Source organism: Antechinus flavipes, chromosome 2 (assembly GCF_016432865.1).
Source record: "Antechinus flavipes isolate AdamAnt ecotype Samford, QLD, Australia chromosome 2, AdamAnt_v2, whole genome shotgun sequence".
Lineage (NCBI taxonomy): Eukaryota > Metazoa > Chordata > Mammalia > Dasyuromorphia > Dasyuridae > Antechinus > Antechinus flavipes.
The window spans coordinates 376,722,196-376,747,980 of record NC_067399.1 but is presented as its reverse complement, the minus strand read 5'-3'; the positions used below and the strand labels follow the sequence as shown (position 1 = coordinate 376,747,980).

Genomic DNA, 25,785 nt, shown 5'->3' with positions numbered 1-25,785 from the left:
CTACTATTCAATTCTAGATGGATTCTATGAAGTGGCAAAGGTCCAAGAGTGGATTCAAAAGACTCTGCTTGGGTAACAGCTATATGAACTCCACCACCAATGTCAACAGGTGAGTCATACCGATATTTTTACAAGAACAAGGGCCAGACACCAAAAATAGCAGAAAGGTCATCTTAAAATTTTTTTTTAATTCTAAATTTAAAAAACAAAAGGAACACTTCCATGTGCAAACTAGAACAGAAAAAGAATACTGTATATGAACCTATGGATCTCTACTACATTCATCTTGCTTTTACTTTTTAGTACATAATAAATTTAATATATTACTTTCTTTATTATTATTATTTTAATAGTATTTTATTTTTCCAAATACATGCAAATATAATTTTCTACATTCGTTTGTAAAACCTTGTGTTCCAATTTTTTCTCCCTTTCCCTCCTCCCTCTCCCTCTCCAAAAACCAGCAAGCAATATGATATAAGTTGAACATAACATGTTACTTTCTAAGCTTTTATGAGATAATATGAGTCTAAACTAAATTGGTAGTTGTGTGAATGGACAAAAGAAGATGGATTTAAAAGCTAATTTGGAGGTAGGAATGGCAAGATCTGGCAAATTATTGAATCTATGGGGAAAGATTCAGAAACTGAAGGTGATCCCAAGAATAAAATGATGATGATCTTCAGATTAAAAAGAAAATTGAGGAAAGGGTTTCAAGAAAATGATAAGTTCTACTCTGATCAATGCAATGAGCAATCATCATACAAGATGACCTCTGATAAAAGTCTGTTATCTACCTCCTGGCAGGGAGGTAATAGGTTGAAATGGCAGAGTGGCACATTTTAAATTGTAGCTAAAGTGGAAATTAGTTTTGCTTACTTATATAGATATATGTATTTGTTACCAAGATTATAGATACACACATGCATACACACATATGTATGTATGTATGTATTTATATTTATTCTTAGTTTGGGGAGAGAGAAGGAAACTAGAAATAGATCATCAAACAAAAAGAAGGAAAAAAAAGAAACAAATGAGGTTTGTTAAAATATATTTTTGAAATATACTAAGAGAACAGAAGGAAGGCCAGAAGGAATCATACATAAGCAGGATAGCTTTGAAAGTAACATGTTGAATTTATTAGACTTTAAAAGAATAAGCACATGCCATACTTAATAATAAATATGTTACACTTAAAAAAATCAAACTACATGTAATTGAGACTCATGGTTTTATGTACAACTCTTTTTTATTCAACTGTGTACGGAAACTCATTTTGGTTGATGTTTGTTGTTAAGATTAAAAAAAAAATACTATTTTATTTTTCCAAATACATGCAAACATTTTCAATATTCACTTTTGTATAGAGGTGAAGCCAAGATGGTGGAGTAAAGGCAGGAACTCACCAACCACTCCCCCAAATGGCTCCAAATTTCTTTAAGTAATGACTCTGAATAAATTATTCCTGTACTTGCTTTGGGGCAATGGATCCTGTGCGTCCTTAACATTAGCCAGGTTTTAGTTTGAATGTTTTCATTTTTCCCCCATTTTATTTCACCAAAATTGTATGTTACAAGTAATATTAGAAATGTGTTAATTACTTTAATCATTTTCTTCACATTGAGGTTTAGTTTCAAGGTATCAGTAACTCTCTTGATGTAGAGAGACATAGCTTTCTTCTAAATTCCTTTATGTATAATATGTCACTCTCAAAGAAGACCAACTAATATGGCTTGCACCAGAACCACCCTGGTCTCACAGACCTTTTCTGTTGATCTTTTAAGTTGTCTTTGACTGGAAAATGTTTTACTCTTTCTTTTTGAGTGTTCTGATGCTCTGAACTCAACTACCAATGTCAAAGATAAATCATGCAGAATTAAAAGCCAAGTAATAAACTAGGAAAATAAGCAGACAACAGAAAAAGTTCCTGACCATAGAAAGTTATTATGATGACAAGGAAATTCAAAACACACACTCAGAAGAGTATGACAAAGTTAAAGTTCCTACATCCAAAGCCTCTGAGAAAAATAAGAATTGATCTCAGGTTATGGAAGAGATAATAGGGATTTTGAAATCAAATAAGAGAGATAGAGGAAAAATTAGGAGAATTGAGAATAGTGCAAAATGAAATACAAAAAGTTAATGAGGAAAAGAATTCCTTAAAAAGCAAAATTGGCCAAATAGGAAAGAAGGTTCAAAAGCTCACTGAGGAAAATAAATCCTTAAAAATTAGAATTGAGGGGCAGCTAGGTGGCCTAGTGGATAGAGCACCAGCCCTGAAGTCAGAAGGACCTGAGTTCAAATCTGGCCTCAAACACTTAACACTTCCTAGCTGTGTGACTCTGGGCAAGTCACTTAACCCCAGGGAATGTTTTTGTTTTTTTTTTTTTGCCTTAGGGGAAAAAATTAGAATTGAGCAAATAGAAGCTAATACCTTCATGATAAGTCAAGATACAATAAAGCAAAACAAAAAAAAAAAAGAAAGAAAAAATGTGAAATATCTCACTGGAAAAACATCTGACCTTTAAATAGAACCAAGAGAGATAATTTAAAAAATTATTGGTCTACCCAAAAGTAATGATCAAAAAAGGAGCCTTGACATCATCTTGCAAGAAATTATCAAGAAATCAAGGAAAACTGCCTTGAATCTCTAGAAAGAAATCCCAAAATGAAATTTCCCAAATTCTGGAACTCCCAGGACAAGGAGAAAATATTGCAAGCATTCAGAAAGAAACAATTCAAGTATAATAGAGTCATAGTCAGGATAACATAAAATTTAGCAGTTTCTACATTAAAGTACAGGAGGGCTTGGAATATGATATTCTGGAGATAATTAGAGCTAGAATTACAAGCAAGAATTACCTATCCAGCAAAACTGAATATAATACTTCAGAAGAAAAGTGGATATTCAATGAAATAGATTTTCAAGCCTTTGTGATGAAAAGACCAGAAGGAAATGGAAAATTTGATTTTCAAATACAGGACTCAGGAGAAGTTTAAGGAGATAATCAGCAAAGTGATATCATAAGGGACTTAATAAAGTTTATTTGTTTACATTCCTACATGGGAAAATGATACTTGTAACTTATTAGAACTTTCTGATTACTATAGCAGTTAGAGGGATTATATATAGAGGGCACAAATGTGAATTGAATATGAAGGAACAATATCTAAAACATGAAATTAAGGGATGAGAGAGGAATGTACTAGGAAAAAAAGAAAGAGAGAAGTAGAACAGTGTAAATTATCTACCATAAAAAGAGGCAAGAAAAAGCTTTTACAATGGTGGGGATAAAGGGGAGGAGAGAATGAGTGAGTGAACCTTACTCTCTTCAGAAATGGTTCAAAGAGGAGATAGCATACACATTCAATATGGATATAGAAATTTATTTTATCCCACAGAAAATAGGAGGGAAATGGGATATAGGAAAAGAAAAGGGTGATAGAAGAAAGGACATATTGGAGGAGAGAATAGTCAGTAGCAAAACACTTTTGAGGAGGCATGCAGTGAAAGGAGAGAGAAAATAGAAAAAAATGTGGAGAAATATAGTTAGCAAAAGTAATTGTAAAAAGAATTTTGAAACAAAATGATAAAGCTTGATAAGGCTTCATTTCTCAAACATAAAAGAAACTGAGTCAAATATTAAAAAAAAATAAGATCCATGCGCCAATTAATAAATGATCAAAAGATATGATCTATGCCCAAAGGGCTAAAATATGTATTTTTTGCCCTAACAATATACTACTAGACATGAATCCCAAAGGAGAATTTTTTTTAAAAAAGGAAAAGGACCTATATGTATAAAAATATGTACAGCAGCTCTGTTTTCAAGGCAAACAATTGGAAATTGAGAGGATGCCTATCAATTGGGAAATGGCTGAATAAATTGTGGTATATGATTATGATGAATATTATTATTCTCTGGTAGATGCTGAGTAGCTTGCTCTCAGAAAAACCTGGAAAGTCGTCTATAAACTCAAGCAAAATGAAATGTATTGTGTACAAAGTAATAGAAATATTCTGGGATGATCTCAGCAATACATGAAAAATCCTATCCATACCCAGAGAAAATAAACTGAAGCATGCTCTCTCTCTTTCTTTCTCTCTCAAATTTTAAATTTCATTTTTCTTGAGGGTCTTTTTAGTTGGGGATATCTAAGTTTTTTGCCAAAACATGATTTTTAAGGGGGGCTGGGAGTGGGTTGTCCCCCTTAAGGATATCTCCCTTATTGGGAGAGAATCTGGAATTGAAAAGTTTTAAAAAACAAATGTAAAAAATGTTTTAAATGTAACTGAGGGAAATGTTAAATAAGTAGAAAAATATAGAGAACAAACAAATGAACAAATTCACCTTTGAAAAACCTTGTGTTCCAAATTTTTTCCTTCTTCTCCTCCCCCCATTCACAAGACAGCTAGCTCGTGGATATAGGTTAAACATGTTCAATTTTTCTAATCATATTTAATTTTTTTTTTAAAGAAAAAAGGTAAATAATGAATTCTGTTTTGGACATGTTGAGTTTGAGATGTCTACAAAACATGTGGTTCAAAATGTTCAATAGGCAGTTGGTAATATGAAATTGCTCAGTGGATAGAACACTGGATCTGAAATTAGGAAGATCTAAGTTCAAATCCAACCTCAGATTTTTAATAGCTATGTGATTCTGGGAAAATCACTAGACCTCTGTTTGGGTTAATCCACTGGAGAAGAAAATGACAAACAAATCCAGTATCCTTGCCAAGAAAACCCTTTGATATAGTCCATATGGTCACAAAGAGTAGGACATAACTGAACAGCTGAACAACAATGTGAGACTAGAGGTCAAGGATAAGAGAGTAAGGATGGATATGTAGTGTGGATGTGGGAGTCAGATATATAGCTATTCTGTTTAACCTCATTAGAGCTGATGAAGTCATCAAGCTAAATAATGTAGTGAAGAGAAGAGGTTCTAGGGCAGAGACATGGGGAATACTAACAATGGGCAGATAAAATTAAGTTAATACAGCAAAGAAGACCAAGAAAGAGTAGTCAGATGAGGTAGGAGGAAAACTAAAAAAATAACTATGTGGTGATAACTCATAAAAGAGTATCAAAAAGAAAGTATAGTTAGCAGTTTCTAAATGGTGGACAAATCAAGAAAGATGAAGACTAAAAAAAGGACATCGTATTTAGCATTTAGAAGATTGTTAGTACTTTGTAGAAGGGAGTTCCTGTTGAATTTATCCAGTAGTTATATCCAGAAGCATATATATATGTTGTCCCTAATCTCTTTTCAGATTTCCAACCCCACATCACCAACTATCAATTGGACATTATCAATTGAATGATCTATGGGTATCTTAAAATCAACACAGCCACAAAAGAACTCACTTTCTTTCCTCCAAAAATCTTCCTTTCTTTGTAATTTCCCAGTTAAAAAATAAGAGGAAAAAAAAGGAGGTAGCAGAGAAGGGGGAGGAGAGAAAAGTAAAGGAATGGAGAGATGATGATAATGATGAGAAATAATGTGACACAGTAAACAGAAAGCTGATCTTAAAAGGAACTAGGTTCAAGTCCTACTTCTGATTCATATTGGCTATATGATCATGGATAAGTCACTTTTAATTTCTCAGTATGCCAGGAAATGCTTTAAGATTATAAACATCAGAGTATAATTTGCATGGATAGAGGGAGTTTCCTTAATAAGAGTTCTTTATATGTAATACCTTATAAATCATGGACTTAATTCCTCAAATAATTTTTAATATGATATCTTTTGATTTTGTCACATGATTTATTATTATTAGCACTATTTTATAATGCTATTGTGCCCAGAGTTAGATAATGTGTCTTTTTAAAAAGAATTTATTGATATCTTTTCTTGTTATATTGTCTCCAATTCCCAATTCCCCTCTTCATCCCTTCATAGAGCTATCAATTATAATATGTATAAAATAATGCTACTGTATATAACTACTGAATAAATTCAACATGTTAATGAATTATGAAAAGGAAGAAGAAAAGTAAAACAAAACTAATCAGCATATCCAAAATTTTGATTTTATATACAGTATTGCACAATCATAGTTTCCCCACCTCTGCAAAAAGTAAGGGAAGGTATCTTCTTATATCTTTTCTGTAGTACCAAGGTTGTTCATTAGGATTCTGTAGCATTTAATTTGTATTGTTTTGGTTATTATACTTTCCATTTATATTATTGTAGCTATAGATATTGTTTTCCTTGTTCTGCTTGTTTTACTTTGCATTTATTATTGTCTTTCTCTTCATGTGCTTCTCTGTATTTATTAGTTTATTGTTATTTAGAGCATAGTAATATTCCATTATAGTCATGTACAACAATTTATTTAATCATCCTACCACACCCCACTATGTGGTATCTAATTTGTTTCCATTTCTTTAATACTATAAAAAGAGCCATTATAAATATTTTTTATGACTATGGGACCTTTTTTGGGAGTAATTGATTGAAGGAATACATATTCCCCAACAATCAAAGGATATAAATTGGCAGTTTTCAGATAAAGAAATCAAAGCTAACTATAGTCATATAAAAATGCCCTAAATCACTATTTGTTAGAGTGATGCAAATTAAAACAACTTTGACATACTACCTTGCATATTCGTAAAAATTGGGACACTAATGCATCGTTGGTGGAGTTGTGACCAGTTCTCACAATACCACTATTAAGTCTATATCCCAAAGAGATCAAATGAAAGGAAAAAGGACATAATTGTACAGAAATATTTATAGCAGCTCTTTTGGTGGCAAATAGTTGGAAATTGGGAGTATGCCCATTCATTGGGGAATGGCTGAACAAGTTATGGTAAATGATTGTAATGAAATATATTGTGCTATAAGAAACTATGAAGAAGATGATTCTAGGGAAAAAAAAACTGGGAAGATGGGTATAAAATGAAGAGAGCAGAATCAGGAGAACATCATATACAATAATAGCAATATTGTAACAATGATCAACTGAAAGACTTAACTATTCTGGTTAAGACAATGATCCCAAGCAATTCCAAAAGACCCAAGATGAAAAAAATATCTACTTCCAATGAGAGAATTAATGAACTATTACTGTAAAGCATACTTTTTAAAAGAACTTTTATATTTTTCTTGTTTTTTTATGTGTATATATATTGTAATGTGGTTAATATGGAAATATATTTTATATGACTTCATATCTATATCTATATCTCACTGATAGCATGCTGGTTGCTTTCTCAACAGGTAGTGAAAGGGAGAATAAGGGAGAAAATTTGGAAAGTCAAAATTTTCAAAAGTGAATGTTAAAAACTTTAAAAATATGATTAAAAATATTTCAGGAAATAAAAACATAATTAAAAAATATATGTATGATTCCAAATTTCTTCTTGAATAGTTGAACCAATTCACATGTTTGGCTTTTCACAACTTTTCTAAGAAGGATTATATTTTGCTATTTATGCTAGATGATGTGCTTCATAATATAAAACTATTATCTATTCAATCCAGATTTTGTAAACAAAAAAAAAAAATCGAAAAAAGAAAGAAGGAAAAAAAGGTCAAAGGTATCAGAATTTCTGATAAACTTGGAAAGGGATCACAGAATCAAAGCAACTTATTTGCTCAGTGGTAGAGTGCACAAATGTTCATGATAAAAAATAGAATGTGATAGGAGCAAAGGAGAAAACCAAGAATGTCCTGGGAAGATTTGAAAAGGGAGAAATGGCTTATATAAGAGTATGACTTAGGGGATGGGATAGGGATGGAAACTAGAAGATTTTAAGGAAAAGGTGGCACTTGAGCTTGGCATTTCAGTAGGCAGTGATGAGATGAAGAGGTAGTATATTCCAGGATAGTTCAAGACAAGATTGGGAAAAGCTATTAGTCCACTTTTTTTTTTTTTTGAGTCAGAGCTCTTGTAATAATAAAGCACAGAATAGGAGAATCATAAAGGGACTTTATGATCCCAAATGTTATATTTTATAGCTGAGAAAAACAGGGTCCATATAGAGACAGCCACCTCCTAATTTCTCTTATCTAGCTAGATCTGGGATGAGACTCAGGTTCCCTATGTGTTCTCCATGACTGAAAATTCTAAGTTATTTGATAGGGTACAAAAGAGAAATTAGGAGTTGGCTGTCTCTACAAGAAGTGGGGGTGGGGAAAGATGGGAATTCTATGATACCTTCATCATCTCTCTATCCCATAGATGAGTCTTCCTTCTCCTATTTGGTCAGGATGATAATCATTAATTTCCTATTTGAAGAAGTGATTATTTGTTTTATGGTTTATTCTTAGGCTCTCAGGGAAGGTCAGTCTAGGGAAGCGGGTCAGAAACGTATTCCCAGGGATTGTTTTTCAAGCATGGGCTGGCTGGCCTGTGGCAGGACAGAGTGACCTTTGTCTGGCTATTGATTGAGGGGGTGGCCCAGTCACTGGCCTGCCTATTGGTTTCAGAGGCAAAGTATCAAGCAAGAGAGATAGTGCCAGCTGCCACAACAGCGGGCACCTTCTAGATGGGGCCAAGTCCAAACCCTGTACTCATGTTTGTCTCATGTTTAGGGACATTGCCTTTTTTGGCTTTAAGAAGATCACAGAATCTTGAATTGGAAATGGAGATGCACAAACAAGAGTCCCATCTCTACTTGAAGGGACCTAGTAATAGACAACTCCTGTCTAAGATAGAAATGTCCCATTTGTGGACAGCTCTTATTCTTCTTTGGAGCTGTAATCTGCCCTTCTGTAATTTTTACCCATTGCTCCTACTTCTGACTTTTGAAATTAAGCAAAACAAGTCTTTCCATATGACAGTTTTAAGGACTGTCCTTATCCTTCCTATATTTTCTTTGGTCATTGCTAAATGTCTTTATTTTCTTCATTTGATCTTCACATCTTCTCAATTTCTGGTTACCTTTCTGTGGATGACAGCCTCTTGATATTAAGTCAATAAGTAAATATTAATTGATTACTATGTGTTAGGAACTGTGCTAAAGGTTAGGAGTATAAAAGCAAAAACAACTCAAGGAGCCCACGTTCTAATTAGGAGGACAACATGAAAACAATTGTCTATATAAGATATACACAGGATAAATTAAGAAAGGTATAAAGAAGAGAGACAAATATTAAGTAGAATCAGGAAAAGTTTCTTTAGAAGGTGGGGTTTTACCTCATACTTGGATGCCAGAAAACAAGGAGACAGAAGACAAGGAGGGAGAAAATTCCTAGGAAGGGGAATAGTGAATAAAAATGCATGGAGTTGTAAGAAGGATTTTCTTCAAGACATAGTAAGAAATATCAGGGCAGCTAGATGGCACAGTGGATAGAGCACCAGCCCTGAAGTCAGGAGGACCAGAGTTCAAATCTGGCCTCAGACCCTTAACAATTTCTAGCTGTGTGATCCTGGGCAAGTCACTTAACCCCAATTGCCTCAGCAAAAAAAAAAAAAAAAAAAAAAAAAGACATAGTAAGAAATATCATACACATATATTTGTGTATATATAATTATGAATATATTACATATATATACACATAGCTGTGTATGCTCTATACTCATAGAGTATGTGGAGAGCAATAAGATATTTCTCAAAATGTGGCCTTTGAGTATTTGAGCCTATTATTTAAGATGGGATCTGATAAAGTACAAAGTCAAGCTATGTAGGTAAGGACATAGGCTAGAAGACTATCATCTTCCTTATTCTGGATCCTAGTAGTCCCACTTTTAATATGTTCTCAAATCACATTCTTTTTGTTTGCTATACCCATGATTGTATTATATTGTAGTTGCAATCCACTAAAACTCCCAGATTTTTTCTATGGAAATTTTTGTCTAGCACTATTTTCCCTTTTTGCAATTGAATGACTGTTTTTTTTTTTTTTTAAGTTCAAATACTTGAAGAATTTACATTTTTTTTTTCCTTATGAAATTTCATCTTTTTATTTTTAATTTGGCTCATCAGTCTAAGCTCCCAAGATCTATTTGGATCCTGACTCCATCATCCTTCCTGTTTCATTGATTCAATTCAACAACTCCACTATAATTTATTAATTTGTTGCTATTTGCCAGGCACTCTGAGAGGTACAGGAGGTAAAAAAACAACAACGGAACAATTTCTGCCTTTAAGGAATATAATTACATTTTACTGGGAACAAACAGCATGTACACAGAGAACTAAATACAAAGATAATAAGAATTAATTTCAGGAATTGGAGAGCCTTAGCAACTCAAAGAATATGAAAATGCCTCATGTGCAAGGAACCATTTGAGCTGAGCTATTAAGAGAGCTAGGAATTAACAAACGGCAGAAGGAAAATATATGCAAAGGCACAGAGAGTAAAGACAAAATATGATATGAAGGGGGAACAGTAAGCTAGTTTAGCTGGGATGTAATAATATATGAAGAGAAGAGGTTTAAAATTTCTGGAAAGATAAAGTAGATCCAGATTGGGAAGGGCTTTTAATTCTAGGAAAAGGCATTTATATTTTATTTTTAAAGGCAATAGAAAAGCAGTTAGGCTTCTCCAGGGAGTAATCTGCATAGAGACAATAGAGTTTATAGGAGTTAATGACATCTCTAAGAAAGCATGTAAAGGGAGAAAGGTCATGAAATGATGATCAAGCAAAGGAGGCTGAGAAAGGATGTTCAGATGGGTAGGATGTCATGAAATGTCATGAAAGTCCTGGGAGGAGATAGGATACAGGTAGAGGGAATGGTTCCCTCATTTCCAAATCCAATGGCTTTTCTCCATCCTCATTCCCTTGGAAGCCTTTGACACTGTTGACTACTCTTTTCTCTAGGTTTTTGGACACTATTCTCTCCTGGGGGTTTTCCTCCTATCTATCTGACCCCTCCTTCTCTCTCTTTTTTGCCCACTAATTGTAGATGTTCTATAGGCTTCTGTTCCAGCCCTTCTCTTCCCCTAATATACTATTTCATTTTATGATCTCACCAGCTCCCATAGATTTAATTATCTCCTTACTGACTTTCAAATCTACCTCTCCTGACCCAATAGCTCTACTGACCTCTAGTTCCACACTTCTGTTTTCTTTTCAGGTCTCAAAGTGAATTTTCAATAAGTTTATTAAACTCCACACATTCAAAACAGAACTCATTGTTTTATCCCTCAAATTCACTCTGCTTATGAACTTCCCTGTTCTATAAAGGACAATATTATCTTTGTAGTTATCCAGGTTTGCAACCTTTACATTGTAATATTTTAAAAGTCTGAGAGACAATTTAATCATTTTTATTAAAAAGTCTAGAATGTTTATTAATAAAAAGTGGTCAGCAACACTCTTGAATGCCAAAGACCCTTCATGTTGATGGGTTCACAGTTTATATGCTTATGGAAGAGTGGGTGTTCCTGAGGATGGCAATCAACTCTAATTGGTTAATAATTAATGATAAAATTAATATTACATGGAAAGGTGAACTATATTACAATGAGGGTCTTGATGGACGCGAGTTGAATCATCTAAATCTTGGTCAAAGAGACTTATCAATTTCCATATCACCTGTCTGACAAAAGGGACAATCCACATTTTCCCAGACCTGTCTGAGTAAATACAATGAATAACAATGCTCAGTCTTTGCCTAAGATTTTCCACACTGCATGAATGAGGAAGTAGAAAAGGGGAAAACCTTGTTTCTGATTCAACAATTAGTTATTCATAAAAGAGAGAAATAATCACTTCTGTAAATATTATTCTTGATTCCTTACAGTGATTTTTCTTTTTTTTTTAATGCTTTTTATTTTCAAAACATATGCATAAATACTTTTCAACATTCACCCTTGCAAAACCTTGTATTCCGATTTTTTTCTCCCTTCCTTCTTCCTCTCCCTCCCTCCCCTAGATGGCAAGTAATCCAATAAAACATTCCTTCTTCTATACATTAAACATGCACTTCTTCTATACATGTTTCCACAATTATCATGGTGCATAAGAAAAAATCAGATCAGAAAGGGAAAAAAAATGAGAAAGAAAACAGAATGCAAGCAGACAATATAAAAAGTGAAAATGCTATGTTGTGATCCACCTTCAGTCCCCACATTCCTCTCTCTGGGTGTAGATGGCTCTCTTCATCACAAGTCCATTGGAACTGGCCTGAGTCATCTCATTGTTGAATTCTGTCCAGATTTGATCATCACATAATCTTATTGCTGTGTACAATGATCTTTTGGATCTACTCACTTCTTCTACTCCAGGCTTTTTGGGCCCTACTGATCATTGTTTCTTATAGAACAATAATATTCCATAACATTGTTCAGTCATTCTCCAACTGCTGGGCATCCACTCAGTTTCCAGTTTCTGGCCACTACAAAGAGGGCTGCCACAAACATTTTTGTACATGTGGGTCCCTTTCACTCCTTTATAAACTCTTTGGAATATAAGCCCAGTAGAAACATTGCTGGGTGAAAGGGTAATGCACAATTAGATAGCACTTTAACAGTTCCATATTGATCTCTAGATTGGTTGGATCAGTTCATGACTCCACTAACAATGTATCTTTGTCCTAGTTTTCCCACACCCCCTCTAACATTCGTCATTATCTTTTCCTGTTATTTTAATCAGTCTGAGAGATATGTAGTGCTACTTCAGAGTTGTCTTAATTTTCATTTTTCTAACCAATTGTGATTTAGAGCATTTTTTCATATGACTAGAAATGATTTTAATTTCTTCATCTGAAAATTGTTCAAATCCTTTGATGATTTATCAGTGGGAGAATGGCTTGTATTCTTATAAATTTGAACAAATTCTCTATATTTTTAAAATGAGGCCTTTATCAGAACCCTTGGATATAATTTTCCCCCCAGTTTTCTGTTTCCCTTCTAATCTTGTTTGCATTGGTTTTGTTTGTACAAAACCTTTTAAATTTAACATAATCAAAATTATCCATTTTGCCTTCCATAATGTACTCTAGTTCTTCTTTGGTCACAAATTCCTTTCTTTATAAAGCTGAGAAATGGACTGTTCTTTGTTATTCTAATTTGCTTATTGTAGCACTATGTCTGAATCATGAACCCATTTTGACTTTATCTTGGTATAGAGTGTTAGGTATGGGTGAATATCTAGTTTCTACTATACAAATTTCCAATTTTCCCAACAATTTTTGTCAATTAGTGAGTTCTTATCCCAGAAGCTGGGATCTTTGGATTTATCAAACACAAGATTACTGTAGACATTGACTACTGTATATTGTGAACCTGATTTATTCCGTTAATCAACTAGTCTATTTCTTAGCCAGTACCAAATGGTTTTGATGACCACTGCTTTATAATATAGTTTTAGGTCTGGTACAGCCAGACCACTTTCATTTGCATTTTCATTAATTCCTTTGAAATTCTTGGCCTTTTGTTCTTCTAGATGGACTTTGTTATTATTTTTTCTAGTTCTGTAAGATAATTTCTTGGGAGTTTAATTAGTATGGCCAAAGTGATTTTTCTAAAGCACACAGTTCTTATCATGTCAACCTTTCTTCCTCCACTTCTAAATGAAGAATAACTTCTTGTTCCCTCCAGCATCAAATATAAAATGCCATGTTCTAACTCTAATCTATGTTCATGACATAATCTATCTCTCTCTTACCTTTCCAGTCTTATACTTTATTCTCTGCCACATACTCTTCAGTCCAGTCTTTCTTCTGTAACATAAGCAAGATGTTCTATCCCTTGACTTCAGGCATTTTTCTGACTGTCCCCCATGCCTGGAATGCTCTCCCTCATCTCTGCTTCCTGGCTTCCCTGACTTGCTTTAATTCCCCGCTAAAAACCCACCTTTTATAGGAAGCCTTTCCCAATCCCTTTTAATTCTAGTGCCTTCCCTTTCATAATTATTTTCTGTTTATCCTGTATTTGACTTGTTTGTTTATTGTCTCTCCCATTGGTTCTTTGAGGAAAAGGACTTTCCTTCTTTTTGTATCTCCACGCTTAACATACTACCCTGGCACATAGTAATAAACATTTATTGGTTTACTAACACCTCACTTACTGAATAAAATTGCAAATCTTTTTTATTAAAATTTCCACAATATCTCTCATATTTGCTTTATTCTCTCCACTTATATGGCCATCACCAGTTCAGGTCCTTATTACCTCTTGCCTGGATTATTGCAATAGCTTCCTAATTGTTCTATCACCTTAAGTGTCTCACTATTTCAGTCTTAAATTCCACATAACTATACCAAAGTTCTCTTCCAAAGGCACAGTTTAACCATTCTGCCCTTCAAATCAACAAATCCCAGTGGCTCCCCAATACTTTTAGGGCAAATTTAACATTTAAAGCTTTTTATAGCCTGGTTTCATCCATTTTAATCTAGTCTTTTTACATATTCGTCTCTGTGTTCTCTACAGCCCAATCATATTGTCCTATGTGCAGTATGTTATATTTTTCACACAGTATGCCTTTGCACTCTATCACCACAACCCTCATCCCCCATTTCTGGAGTGCTCTTTCCTGCCATTATTACTTATAATCCCTGGAGATTCAGGACTCACTTCAAGCTTTGTTTTCTGTGTGAGGACCTGCCTGTTCTCCTTAGCTACCAGTGTCTTTCCATCCAAGATTATACTGTCTGCTTTGTATGTGTCTTATATGGACCTATGTAAACTCTAAGAGTCCTTATCCCAACGCTCACTCTCACAGATGTTTTGGATTCTAGAGTAAGAGTTACATTTCCACTCAGGATTCTAGAAATAAGGGGTGGTTCTCTAATATTATTAATTTTATCACCCATATCTTCCCTAGGATTATGGGTTGATAAACATCTAGTCAGTCAATTTCAATTCCTTTTTAGGAAGGGATATTTCCTAAGGTGAACATAAAGAAGAGTTGTTATAAAACTGTCCCCCAAAATATATAACACTCTCACACAATTACATATAGAGCCTGGGAAAAATAGGTTCAAGCTTAGAAAATATATATGGCAAAGGGGTAATTGATAGTTCCTGGTTAGGGGAAGTCCTTTTCTTCCCATCATAGTAAGTTCAAGAAAGTTTCTTTAGCCATAATATAGTTCTTTTGCTGGATACCTTGTGAAACCATGGATCTCTGTCCTTGGCTCTCCATGTAGGCATTGCCATCAATTGAACTTGAGACACTGCTAGGATACTGATGGAAAGATGAGAGATCCCAAATCCTTCACACCTAGATTCTTCAAAGTTTGCAAGATCCTCCTCTGGCCAAAAGTTGGGGAAGAGGGAGAAGGGGATCTAAGTCAAGACCAAACCCTCTTTATCCTCCCCCCTCCAATTACTGAGAAATACTGGAATGCTGTGTGTCAATGGGCAATACAATATCATGAGACTTATGTGAAAACCAGGTTATTACAGGAGAAATGTAACATGCATGTGGAACCCAAAGAGTTTACAATCCTTACAGAAGTTTGCATATTTATGGAAGTACAACAGGAGAAGGAGAAAATAGGAAAAGGCATTGGAATGGAAAGATGCAGTAAATCTGATTTAAGGAGAGGAGCAAGGCAATGGCAAAAGCCACATTCTTTTCCCTCCGGAACCACTTGACTCTGAAGATAGAAGGGTCCGCTTATCTACAAAGGACCCCAGCTGCACAAGCATTATTTCCAACCTGGCACAGACTGGCTGGCACCTGTCTTGCCTCCCAAGGACACACAGGGAATCCAGCTTGTGTTACAAATAACAAATTATGTCAGTTGGGGTATGTGGGGCATGTCATCTCTGACATGCTTAAGGTCTCCTGCATGCTCTGAAAAATGTGGCAACTCTTAAAGACAAGTTTGGGGACCCCTTAGTAATCTGTAACACTATGCTGGTTGCATTTTCTGGAATGACTGGTTTTCAACCTGCTTGATAATTTATAGACAACTCCTAGGGCATGATCAAATCTTCTTAGTCTATTTCAAACGCTTCCTATGGAATTCCTCTCCAGTTTTAAGTATTTCTCTGCATTTAGTCTAAAATCTATGATATAATTTATTGACTTTGAGGGATACCCTGTATATGGGAAGCAATAATATGAAGTAATAGGGTAGCTTCAGATCATACAAGACCCTGAAAGACATGTGGAAGAATTTCAACATTCAACAAATGTTTTATCTGAAATGTACTATGCAGGCAACTGAACATCTTTTAGCAGAATTCTATCCATAAGGAAGGTATCTGGCAGCTCTTGAAGGGATGGAATTGAGGCAGGAGAAAGTAAAAGTGAGCCCTGCTAGGAAGTTATTACAGTTATCAAGATTGGTAGCAATAAGGGCTTGTACTAGAATAATGGTAATAGAACTAGGGAGAGAGGACGAACGTCAGAAATATTGTGGAGATAGAATTAATAATACTGACAAATGATTGGAAATATGCTTTAATTTTTCATTCCAACATTAAGAAAATATCAAGAAAGAAATTAACATGACTACATTTCAGTTAAGGAAACTGATGTGAGGAAAAATTAAGTGACTAAGCCAAGGTTATACATGTACTAAATGCTTGAGTGAGAACTCAGATCTCCTCAATCTAGAATGAATATTCTTTGCTTTTTTTAAAGTGGATTTTAATTGACATATTTTATTTTTCTATATCTTAGATTCCCTCTCATATCCTTTTCCTTCATTCTACCCCCTTTGCAACAAAGATTTCTTTTTTAAAGATGAAAACATCATTATTATTATTATTTTAACAAAAATGATCAGCATATCAAAAAAGTCTGATGTCACACATAATGTTCCATTCTTGTGAATCCCCATCATTGTAAAAGAGGGAAGTGGGTGGTATCTTCTGCTATTTAGTTGTTGGGACCAACCTTTCTAATTTCACAACATTTAGGTTTCTTTATCTTGCAGTTACTATTGTTTTCTTCTCCATTATTGTTGTCATGAAGTATACTGTTTTCCTGGCTCTTCTTACTTCACTTTGCATTATTTCAGGGAGGTCTTTCCATGCTTCACTATTTTCATGACATTTTCTTTTGTATAGTTATATTTTATTATATGTATGTACCACAGTTTGGCCATTTCCCAATCAATTGACATTTACTTTGTTTCCACTTCTTTTCTACTATAAATATTGAAATATAGAGAGAGTTGTTCTTTTTGTCAATGATGCCCTTGCAGTATATATGCCTAGCAGTGAACTCTTTGAATCCAAGGGTATTGAAATTTTTTCTTTTATTTGCACATTTCCAAATTTCTTTCCAGAATGATTATATAGGTCCATCTGCATTGCCTCAGTGTTCCTGTCTGAAACTGACTATTCCTGTCTGTCTGTCTCTGTATGGCTCTCTGTCTCTTTGTCTTTCTCTGTGTGTGTGTGTCTTTCTGTCTCTGTCTCTGTCTCTCCCTTCTCTCTCTCTTTCATTTTTGCCAAGCATGTAATTCATTTCCACCAGTGAAGGGACAGTCCCTTACTGATGGGCTAAGGGATTGGGGTTATATTTACATCCATCTATTTTATCTTTTATAGTTGCCTTTGTTTCTCATTTCATTTTTCTTTAAATAGTATTTTATTTTTCCAATTACATATAAAGAAAAATTAAATATTCATTTATTCCATTTCTTAAGATTTCATCTCATCTATAGCTATGAAAGGTATAGACTTCTCGGTAAGACTCTTAATATTTAGATTATGTAATCATTTTGAATTTAAGGTTTAAGATATCCAATGTTTTTCCGATACAGTATCCTGCCTCTGGTATTGAAGTATTGGGTCAGTCACAGGGAAGAAAAATTATATGCTTGCCAGAATGATTGGCAAAAGATAGATGATTTTTAGATGAACCAATATTTTATGTTATCTGTGCCCTTTTTTCTGTTCTATTAGTATATATTAAGAACTAATTTCATCAATGTCTCTTAGTTCATATGCCTAAAAAGCACAATCGAAAAGTAGATTATTGGGGGCGGGGGGAGCAATAACAGAAAAAAAAAAGATTGATTTAGGTCTCAAAAGCCAGTAAAGGTAACAATTCAATCATCAAACATTTAAGTACCACTATATATAAGGCCTAGTAATGTAAAAAAAATCTTAAATTTATATTAACTTTAATAATGCTGAAATCATCGCTTTAAAAAAGCACTTGATTAAATAAACAATAATTCAAAAGACAATGAAATTAATTTTTTAAACCACCCCTTTCCTGATTTCAAACAACAATGAGAATATAATTTTTTTGACTGAAATTCTTTCCCCCCCCTCCTCTCACTACTACCTAGTCTGCAAAGCTGTGTGTCTGGGTTTTCAGATCACCATTATTGCCATAATCAGCAGCCATCTGTTCCTGAGCCTAATTAGAGATCCTGGGTTAGGCATGGGGGAAAACAAAGAAGAGTAATTCAATTCAAATTTAGCTAGCATTTATTAAATTCAATGCTCCTCTAAGAGCAATATGCCCAGAGGGAATTCACATACAGCTTCATCTATCCTAGCCTTCCATCATCTGTATGTAAAGAGGGACTAGAAACAAAAGGAAGGAGAAGAAAGAAACCAATGGCAGTGGGAGGGGAAGGAATGGTACAGGAGGGTTAGAAGGCTGTGTAAATTCTAGAGCCTTTAGAACCTTATCAGTTCTGGAGAAATTTATGGATTATTATGATATTAGAGAGAAGAGGAAGGCAGAAAAGGAAAGAAGGAGAGGGAAAGGGAAAGGGAGAAAAAGAGGAAGAAGGAGAGAGACAGAGACAGAGACAGAGAAAGATAGAAGGAGGGAGGGAAGGAGACAGAGATAGAGAAGTAGGAGAGAGGGAGACAGACAGACACAGACAGAAGACAGAGAAACAGAGGAGGGGAGAGAGAGAGACAGAGAGACCAAGAGATAGAAAGACAGAGACAGAGACAGATAGGGGGGAAAGAGAGAGAGAGAGAGAGAGAGAAAGAGAGAGAGAGAGAGAGAAAGATACCACCATCATCTCTCCCCTTTCCATAGTCAGAGTGCCATAGGTGTAAGATAGGGCCTTTGCCAGTGGAATTTTCCTTCTTGGGACTCCGAAGGATTTCTCTTTTGTTTCTCTCTTTATTATATTATGTATTAGAAATAGGGAATCTAGCATTACATCTTAAGTGTCCCATGAATATTTTGTCCCATGTTTCCTAGGCTGGGGCTGTGAACCAAGAGAGAAAGAACTCAAAGTGTATTTAAACTCTTCATGTCACTTTCATCATAAAAGCTGATATTTATATAGTACTTTAAGGTTTGCCAAATACTTCATATGTACTATCCCAACCGAGACTCACCACTCTGGGAGGTAGGTACTATTATTTTTCCCATTTTATAGATGAGAAGACTGAGATTTAGAGAAACCCAAGTGTCTTGTCCAGAGTCAATCAACTAGAAAGTACCTGAAAAGTATTCTTCTTAGCAAATCCATTGTTCTATCTATTGCTCTCTAGTGCTACTGTTGAGATCTAGCTTTGGGGTACCTAAATGAAATTAGGGTTAAGGTCTAGTGGCAGGTTTGGGGTACAGATTCGGCACAAGGGGGTCTAGTAGCGGCGCGAGTTCCCAATAAAAGCATTTATTGGCCCAGAGAGCTAGATTGATAAAAGAGATTTATTATTTGATAAGCAAAGTTAAAGTATAGGAGAAGGAAGAGATAAGGAGGGCACTGGATAGAGGGTCCAGTGGACAGAGGGTCCTCACATGGTAGCCATGTTTGGAATCTCTGCAAAGAGGGGTTCCCAGCGTGGCCTTTTTATAATAGGAGACTTAGCTCGAGGGGCTTTCGGGTGTAGCCCCAAAGTTGGCTCATATCCGGGTGGGGCTGGGAACAGGTCAGATCTTCTATTGAAATTCAAAGGGACCAGGATTTGTGAGTTAAAGGGCAATTTACATTATTAACTAGGAAAGAGTGGGAATCTAGAAAGGAATCTTTCCCGCATCACTACTACAGAAAGAATCGCTGATAGAATGATTACCTAGCCAAAGCCCCTTATTGCAAACTATATTTAAAATACGATCTTTACCCACGAGGGGCTCTAGTTAGGATGAAGAATTTGTGCATCTGATAACGCAACTTCTCTGTAAGTTCTTCCTTCTGAAGCAGAACATCTAATCCCTATATGTCAGCTTTCCAAATACTAGAAGACTATTATCGTGTCATCCCTAAGTTTTCTCTTCTCAGGTTAGATATCCTTAACTCCAAGAATGTCTTAGAGCTAGCTCAGCACAACTAGCTTGGAAGAGCTGATTGTTAAATTTTCAGCTTGAACATTCACATCTCAGAAATTAGCAAATGCCAAAAATCAGGATCTGATTTATTGTTTTGTTGATTGTCTAGATTTAAGAAAGTGATGGAGAAAATGTTACAGTTCAGACTAAACTTATAATTGTCATGTCCATAATTTTTTTTTCTAGAAAGCTGGTTACTAAATATTTACTAATACATTCCTGTCCAGCTACTTCAACTTACTTTTTCAGTACACTTTATAGCTTCCTGTTTATTTACAAAATATGATACCTAGAATTAAACATAGTAGTCTAGGTGTAATCTTATAATCCTATCTGTCATATAGTAGGTACAAATCATTGTTTGACCAGGTCATGGTACAATGAAACCATTACTTCATTAGGAACAATAGTTCTATTTTAGTAAAGAACAATATTATTATGTATTACATAATTATGTAATTTTATTAGATTTGATCCAACATGGACTTATTGAACTTTTTTTTGGATTTTAATTCTATCATTCCAAATGTTAACTATCCTTTCAAGCTTTGTGCCATCTGAAAAGTTGATAAGGTTGCAATCTATGAGTTCATCCAAATCATTCATAAAAAAGGTTAAACAGATCAGATCCCTTTGTCACTCTATTAGAGACATCCCTTGAAGGTGACATTCAGTCACTAAGGATTATTTTGTTGTTATGTTATTCAATCATTCAGTCGTGTCTTACCTTTTGGGACTCCATGAACCATAGCATACCAGATTCTTCTGTCCTCCACAATTTATTGAAGTCTATCCATGATACTACCTATCCATCTCATCCTCTGCCATCTTTTCTTTTTGCCTTCAATTTTTCCTAACATCAGGGTCTATTTTCTAATTATGTGACCAAAGTATTTAAGTTTCAACTTTAGCATTTGACCTTCCAGTAAATAGCCTGAATTAATTTCTTTAAATATTAACTGATCTCCTTGCTGTTCAAGGGACTCCTATGAGTCTTCTGTAATACCACAATTCAAAAAGATTAATTCTGTAATGCTTGGCTTTTGATAGATCAGTTTTCAGCAACCATATCTTGCTACTGGAAAAAACATTGTTCTGACTATATGGACCTTTGTTGGCAAAGTGATGTCTCTTCATGTATGTTGTCCAGATTTGCCAAAACTTTTTTTCCAAGGAGCTAGTGTCTTTTAATTTTGAGCTGCAGTTGCTGTCTGCAGTAGTCTTTGATCAGTTCTGAATCTACCATACTATATATTACCTAGTCTACATTTCCTCATCTTGTCCACAACATTAAAAACTTTATTAAATGCTTTGCTGAAATCAAGATAATTGTAGAATTTATTTTACATTTCTACAAGAGTGGACATCTAAGGTCCTAGGCTTGCTTAAAATCAATAAGACATACCTTTTTATATCCTGTCCTCAAAATGCAAGGTTCTATCCTGATTCTTCATTGACTGTTTACTACAGAGGATACAGTCGATCTGGAGAACCTAATTCCCCGATTTGAGTGTGAGTCCCCACTCTGATTACACCTCATAGTGTTTCTTATTCTGATTTATGGCTTCCCTTTATAAGTTTTGTAACTTTAGGTTTTAGTTTCATTTCTTTGATTTGTTTCATTTCTCTGGATTTCTCTAACTAACTAATTAAGTTAATTTAAGTAACTGTGGAAACTAAATCCTCATCCAATTCTCATCGGGCTCAGCCATCACACTTGTCAGTTCTGTTAGCCTCCCTGCATGTAGTTTTATCTTGCCCCATTAGCTTGCATCCACTGAAGACAACCAGCTTTTGTCTTATTACTGTACCCCTTCCCTGGGTTTCAACTCTCTAGTCATTTTTATTCTATTCTTTCAAGTACAAAGCCCATTCTTTTTGGCAGAAAAAAAAATAGTAACAAACTAAAAGTTGAGAAGTCCTGCCTTCTTTCCATTGTTTTTCATCATTTTCCCATTCACTCCAAGCAATAGTCCTATCTATTCCTTCTTTGGTCTTCTTCTTCCTGACATTGGTATATTTGTTATTCTCAGCTTTTCTTGCCAATGCTTTCAGCTCCAACTGATATTACATTTCTAGGACCATGGTGTGCTTTCACATTCACCTAATTGTACCTGTTCTTCCTTTTATCATGTATCTTTTTAAAAAATATCTAAGTGCCCCAATGAGTTCCCTACTGAAGATTTTATCTAGGACTAACCCTGAGAGCAGCGGCCAGAATTTCATGTTTGAAATGATTCCAAAGTGATAGTTGAGCCTTAGATTCAATTTATTTTATTCCAGATATAAAATCATCAAATGTAAGACTTTAAAGGGAGTCTTAACATATCACATCCGTCTGACTTATCTTCTGAGCACAATTGTGGTTCTTTATGCATTGAACCACACAACGAACCATACATACATATAATGTCAGAGTTCAAAAGGTTCATAAAACAATGGATGCTAAAACAATGTTAATTCTTGGAGGACTTCTAAAACATAGAACATAATGTTTAATTAGAAGGACTCTTAGATGATAAAATATATGTCAGAATTAGAGGATCTAGAATTCTAATTAGAATTTTAAAGGACTTCTTGGATGGCTTCTGGGGGTGGAGAACATTAGAGTTGCAGTCAGAGAACATGGATATGATTAATGCTTTTCTTTTTCCTTACTACTTGAGTGATCTTGGACAAGTCACTCAGTTTTCTCATCAGTAAAATGGGAGAATTGGACTCCAAATCATATAATTTTCCAGAAGGAATAAAGTATTTGCAATAGTTATAAAATACATAATAAGGTTGGCAGAGGAGGTGGGGTACAGGGGAAGGAAGAGGTAGTAAGGACTGATTGACTGATTTGACCTTTTATATTATTTTTCAGTTCTCTGGGGGCAGGAAGAGCAGTGGATGCAGAAAGTCTCTGGTGAACTTTTGGCTGCTCTTCTCATGGGGATTACTCATTGACTATGTTCCTGGAATTGTTTCTGTTTCTCCTTTCCCACCCACCATTCATGAAGTGCCACAGTGCAAACACCCTCCTTTCTGTATATAAATCCTGAAGGGAAGTAGAGAAAAGAGGACCTCATTCCTGGCCAACTAAAAGGATCTCTTTCTACACTTCTGAACAGGAAATACAAGACAATCTTCTAGATTGCAGATGGATTTCGTTGCTGGAGCCATTGGAGGTAAAGAGAGACAGAGACAGAGAGAGAAAGAAATGAAGGAAGAAAGAAAGAAAGAAAAAGAAACAAAGGAAAAAGAGAGAGAAAGAAAAGGAAGAAAGAAAGAAAAAAGAAAGAAATGAGAGATAGGGAAAAAAAAGAGTTGTGTTAGGAATGATTAAAAACCATCTGTTAGGTAGAGTCCTGAACAGTATTTGCATGGAAAGTGTTGGATTATATGGAGAAAATTAAGATCCAAAGAGTTAATCTGATATTTCAGTTTGCCAAGACTCACAGGAAAATCATCATGTCCAGCAACTTGTTTGAGCTTTATTTTAGAATCATATAATATACAATGTCAGAGATTAAAGAGGCCTGGAAAGCTCTCCCTCATTTCTGTCCTCTGGACTTCCTTCAACTCCTAGCTAAAATCCCACCTTGTGTGGGAAGACTTCCCTAGTTTCTTAATTCTTTGCTCTGCTGATTATTTCCAGTTTATCTTGTTTATAGTTTGTCTGTACTAGTTGTTTGCATATTTTCTTTCCCATTAGACTAAACTCTTTGAGAGTTTTGTCTTTCTTTGCTTTCTCAGAATATGGCACAGTGCTTGACATGTAGTTGATATTTAATAAATGCTTTTTATCTGACTTAGAAATATAGAATATAGATTTTCAGAATTAGAAAATACTTTGGAAATCACAAAATATAGAATGTTAGAGCTAGAATTTTGGAGTAGAAGGGACCTTAGTGCTTGTAGATTTAATTTAGATCAAGGAATTGAGGAAGTGAGACATACTTACACGCTTACATACACGCTTAAGAATATATGACATTTAACATTCTAGTGCACACAGAGCCTTGTTGTCTATGTCTTAAATCCAGACCTGTAGTTTATCACCTCCACTTTGCTGAGGGTTGAGAAGGAATGTTTCATCATCATTCTTCTGTAGTCATGATTGATTATTGCTTGATCAAGTTCTGAAGTCTTGCAAAGTTTGTTCTACTGATTTTGCTCACTTTACTCTGCATGGGTTCATACAAATTTTCAAAGATTTCTTTGAATCTTCATTTTTGGTCATTTCTTAAAACACACTAATATTCTATTGTGTTGTTTCGCCATGGTTTGTTCCACTATTCCTCAGTTTGCCAAGACTCATAGGAAAATCATTTCCTATTTCCAGGTTTTTTTGGCATAAGAAAAAATGCTGTTATAGATGTTTTTGTACATATGGGCCCTTTCTTTGATCTCTTTAGTGGGTACATGTCTCATAGTAGCATAACTATCAGTAGTAGTATTACTATGTAGTTCAAAGGATATGCAGAATTTAGTGAGTTTTGAAATATAATATCAAATCACTTTCTTCTTAAAAGACTTTATTAAGGCCATTTAATTGAATAATACATTTAACAAAATACAATTGGCATGAATTTAATTTGTATATAAAAATAAATTTCTTTTTCTTCATTAAAATTCTAGTAGGGCATTCTTAAAACCCAAACCTTTCCTTAGATTACAACTATGGCCTATGTAAATTAGTAATTAAATTCAAATTAATAGGTATTTTAGGGCTTACAGTATGCAGAACATTGTGTAAAGCTCCAGGGGGCAGATGGATAAATAATAGTTGGTACTGCCCTCATATAGCTATCTGCCATCTTTATTTGCCTGTCAACTACTAAAAATTGACTTGATGGCATGGACAATTGTGGTTTAAATGTGCCTGTTGACCCTGAAATCTGGATAGAAGAGACAAATAAAGAATGTCCATCAATAATTGTGATTTAAACAGAAATCCCATCTTCACCCAAGGGGTGGGAGGGGGGACATTACAACAGTGATTCATGTGTGTTTTGAGCCCAATTGCCTATCCCTTGCTTCAGGAGAACTGAGAAAAGGGGAAAATCACTTTCTAAAAGAGTGCAACCAATTCATAGTTCTATCAACAAGATTTCAATGTGCCTATCCTCCCAGAGCCCCTCCAACAATTCAAATAACATCTTTCTTGAATCCTACAATAGCTAGATGATAGTGGATAGAGTGTCTAGCTTGAAATCAGGAAGACTCATCTCCCTGAATTAAAATCTGACTTCAAGACACTTATTAGTTCTATAACCCTAGACAAGTCACTTAACTCTGTTTGCTTTACTTCTTCATCTACAAAATGATCTAGAGGAAAAAAAATGGCACATCATTCTAGTATCTTGGTCAAAAAAATCCCAAATAGTATCATGAAGAATTGGACATGACTGAAATGACTGAAAAACAAAAACAAACCACATCTTCTATCCATAGCAATTTTCTATAACCTTGCTAAGACAAGTAAAAGAAGGAGAAAAGACAGGAACATATATCCTTATTTCCTAAGCATAAAAAATGAAGTGAGACTGAACTTCTTTAACAGTGTATAGCATTAGTAATGGTGGTAATGATGATGATATCTGATATAGTGCTGTATAGTTTTCAAAGTGTTCCAGTGTTTACAAAGCACTTTTTAAAAAAATTTCATTAAAAAAAAA

General features: G+C 34.7%; 1 long non-coding RNA gene across 1 annotated transcript; it reads left to right on the top strand.

Annotated features, from left to right (window-relative positions):
- LOC127549908 (uncharacterized) lies at positions 1–25,542 on the top strand. The gene is made up of 2 exons (XR_007950746.1): positions 1–109; positions 22,989–25,542. It is a non-coding gene; the product is annotated as an uncharacterized LOC127549908 (long non-coding RNA).
- Positions 25,543–25,785: the final 243 nt, after the last annotated feature.